Raw genomic sequence first — 4,036 nt, forward strand, 5'->3', positions numbered from 1 at the left:
GAAAGATTTCAAATGCAAATACAGAAATTATAACAGTTTACTCAAAATGTAAAAAAAAAAACAACTTTACAATCTATTATCAAGAGCATATCAATATCTGTTATCAGTTCAGTCACTCAGTCGTCTCTCTTTCTCTCTCTCTCTATATATATACATATATTCTTTTACATGTTCTTTTTCATTATGGTTTATCACAGGATATTAAATATATTTCTCTACACTAGACAGTAGGACCCTGTTGTTTACCATTCTATATAGAATAGTTTGCATCTGTTAATAAAAATATAGAATGCTTCTGAAATTTGTGTGTCATCCTTGCACTGCTACTGCTGCTAAGTCGCTTCAGTCGTGTCCGACTCTGTGCGACCCCATAGATGGCAGCCCACCAGGCTCCCCCGTCCCTGGGATTCTCCAGGCAAGAACACTGGAGTGGGTTGCCATTTCCTTCTCCAAGGCATAAAAGTGAAAGTGAAAGGGAAGTCGCTTAGTCGTGTCCAACTCTTAGCGACCCCATGGACTACAGCCTACCAGGCTCCTCCATCCATGGGATTTTCCAGGCAAGAGTACTGGAGTGGGGTGCCATTGCCTTCTCCGGTCATCCTTGCACACGGCTCATGCTAATCTTCTCTGTGTGATTCCAATTTTAGTATATGTGCTGCCAAAGCCCACACTCTCTCTTTCTGTTTTAAAAATACCTTTAGCACAGAATTACTTTATCTTCCTGGAAATAAATGTGTTTCCATTCCTCATATCTTTTTTCTTGAAAGCAAAGATGTTTTCTTTATTAATTTTAGTGGTTTTAATTACATATTTTAATTAGAATTCTCAACTCTTAAAAACCTTCATTTCTAACAAAAACTAAGAAGTAAGCCATTATGAATATTAGCATTCTGTAGATTGGCAAACTTCTAAATACTGCTTATGATTTTTTAAAACTATGTGCTTTTTTATAGACGATATCTCCATGTGGCACCAAACATATTTACTAAATAGTCCTCAATATCTTTAGTTTCTCTGTAAAAGGAAGCTTATGTTTAGTAATTAATGTTTCAGTATTTTATTAGAGGATGATCTAGATATTCAATAAACTTCTGTCATTTACCTTAAATTAGCAAAACTCTAAAATTTGAAGTTGCCAAAAAGATTTAGAGAAACTCTTAAGTAGACACACCATAAAACATGATTATTCTTAAAGCGTTCACTTAAAAACTCTGAACATACACTTAATTTACTATTAAAAATTGTATTATATCAAGTCATTTTTCTGGCTGACAAATTTTCAACAGAGGTAATAAGATCTATTTAACTTCTTATAAATCTAGGTACAACAAAAGTATTATATTTAATGCTGATAACTCTAAAGACATGTCTATATTAATAAAAAACTAAACTATCTTTAATACCAAACATTAATTCAGTACTGAATATTTCCCAAATCTTGTGAAACTGAAATTCATTTTAGTTTCTTTTATGTTTCTGAGAGTTTATCTAAGTGCTTAATTTTCTTTAAACCAACTAAATAGGACTATTACAAATTAATTTTGACTATACCACACATCTACAACACTAATCCATTGTGCTCTGCACGCGTGGGTTCGTATCCCATCCTCGTTGTCCTGTCCCCTTCCGCTGTAGTGTGGGAGTGAGGTTTTAGTGCCTTGTGAACAAGGTATAAATTGGTGTTCCGTTACGAATGAACTGTGTAACTTTCACACATATATGTAGACAGACACAAACAGAGATCCCTTGGTTCCCATTCCAAATTTTCAGCCTTGTCAGGTACAATAAAACAATACCCATTCGTTTCAGAAAAGGTCAGATTTGAATTGGGTTTCTGGCAGATGGTCACTTATTTAGGTGGCTAAACCCTTTTTTTTTACTAGACACTGAAGACTTATATTTGTCCTTGACAAGTCAAGTTCCAAATGACATATCTCCCTATTCATTTTCTTTCCATAAAAATTACATTCCTGAAATTTGCACTTAAAAGATGGCCTAGATAAAACTTTCTGGAGAAGACCATGTAGAACATTTACATCTCAAAGGCTCAGGGAGAGAAATGCAAGATCCTTCTAGAAGGGCTTTGTTCCTATAAGGCCAGAATTTTTTTTCTTTTAATACTTACAAACTTCATAAGATAGATAGGGGAAATTTGGGTTAATTAGTGTTGTTTGTTGCTCAGTCATGTCCAACCCTTTGCGATCCCATGGACTATAGACCACAAGGCTCCTCTACCCATGCCATTCTCCAAGCAAGAATACTGAAATGGGTTGCCATTCCCTTCTCCAGGGGATCTTCCCAACCCAGGGATCAAACCCACACATCCTGCATTGCAGACCGATTTTTTTTTTTTTTAACCATCTGAGCCACCGGGGAAGACGGGGATGTTTGAGGGAGAGAAAACAAAAAAAAGAATTGATGGGCTTTTAATTGTTTCTCAAGGCATACCTCTGGTCCTGGAAAGAGTAGGTTTGAAAAATTGAGTACTGCTGTTTTTTAATTCCTCAAGGAATTAAGTGCATGCGTCCTTTGCCCAGCCACTTCAGTTGTGTCTGACTCTTTGCAACCCTATGGACTGTAGCCCACCAGACTCCTCTGTCCATGGGATTCTCTAGGCAAGAATACTGGAGTGGGATGCCATGCCCTCCTGCAGCAGACCTTCCCAACCTGAATCTGCCTGCATCTGCCTGCATCTCCTGCATTGCAGGCAAATTCTTTACCCACTGAGCCACCTGGAAAGCCCATCAAGGAATTGAGTAGCCACATCCTTGGTGGCTCAGCTGGTAAAGAATCTGCCTACAAATGAGGGAGATTGGATTTGATCTCTGGGTTGGGAAGATCCCCTGGAGAAGGGCACGGCCACCCACTCCAGTATTCTGGCTTGGAGAATCCCATGGACTGTATAATTCATGGGATTGCGAAGAGTCAGATACAACTGAGCAATTTTCACTCACTTTCATAAACATCAAAGGATGTACATACCCATCCACCTATGTTGGGATGCTTTTCTTTCCCTCTGGGTATATTTAGCTTGGGGGAGAAGGCCAAAAAGTTCCTTATCAGGCTGTGAATATCAGCTGTGTTCACTAATTTAGTCAGACCAATGGCCTCCCATAAAGGTAATCCATTTACAAAAACTTTTGAGGATCCTCTCTGCATTTAAGGAATTCTTTAACTATGGCCCTCAGTTCACCCCTTGACCCAAAGAGGATTGCCTATAGCCTCAAGTGGTTATTTCTAAAGGTAACTGCTTAACAGTTTCTTCAGAGTAGAAAAGCAATTCATACAGAGGATTATAAGAATGAGTACTCAAATAAAGGAGGATAGAGGGGAGTAGGAGCTATGTCAATCTTACAGTCTTTTGTTTTAGATACTTTTTATATTTTTAATCATTCATTAGCCTTATACCACAAATCCTTCAAAGAAGCTGTTTTGGAAATTAGAAGTCTTTGGGGACTTTGCATACCAATTAAAACAAGTACAAGTGTTTAAGATGAGCACTTACTAACATTTTAACAATTTCAAAGTCTTTCAAATTCTAAGGATCCATCATTTGTCTATTGATGTTGTTCAGTCAGTAAGTCATGCATACCAGGCTTCCCTGTCCTTCACTATCTCCTGGAATTTGTTCAATTTCATGTCCATTGAGTTGGTGATGCTATCTAACCATCTCATCCTCTGCCAACCTCTTGTCCTTTTGCCTTCAATCTTTCCCAGCATCAGGGAAATGAGTTTTCCATTGAGTTGACTCTTCGCATCAGGTGGACAAAGTATTGGAGCTGCAGCTTCAGCATCAGTCCTTCCAATAAACTTTCAGGGTTGATTTCCTTCAGGATTGACTCATTTGATCTCCTTGCAGTCTAAGGGACTCTCAAGAGTCTTCTTCAGCACCACAAATCAAAAGCATCAGTTCTTCAGCTCTCAGACTTCTTTATGGTCAAACTTTCACATCCATACCTGACTACTGGAAAAATCATTAACTGTGACTGTACAGACCTTTGTTGGCAAAGTGATGTCTATTGATGAGTAGGATCTT

The 4,036-nt window shown here is 38.1% G+C and overlaps 1 non-coding gene across 1 annotated transcript; it reads right to left on the reverse strand.

Moving 5' to 3' along the window:
- Window positions 1-565: 565 nt before the first annotated feature.
- LOC120882676 lies at window positions 566-667 on the reverse strand. The gene has a single exon (XR_005725539.1). It is a non-coding gene; the product is annotated as a U6 spliceosomal RNA (small nuclear RNA).
- Between the last annotated feature and the right edge of the window lie 3,369 nt (window positions 668-4,036).

This window comes from Oryx dammah, unplaced genomic scaffold, assembly GCF_014754425.2.
Source record: "Oryx dammah isolate SB20612 unplaced genomic scaffold, SCBI_Odam_1.1 HiC_scaffold_23, whole genome shotgun sequence".
NCBI classification, from domain to species: Eukaryota; Metazoa; Chordata; class Mammalia; order Artiodactyla; family Bovidae; genus Oryx; species Oryx dammah.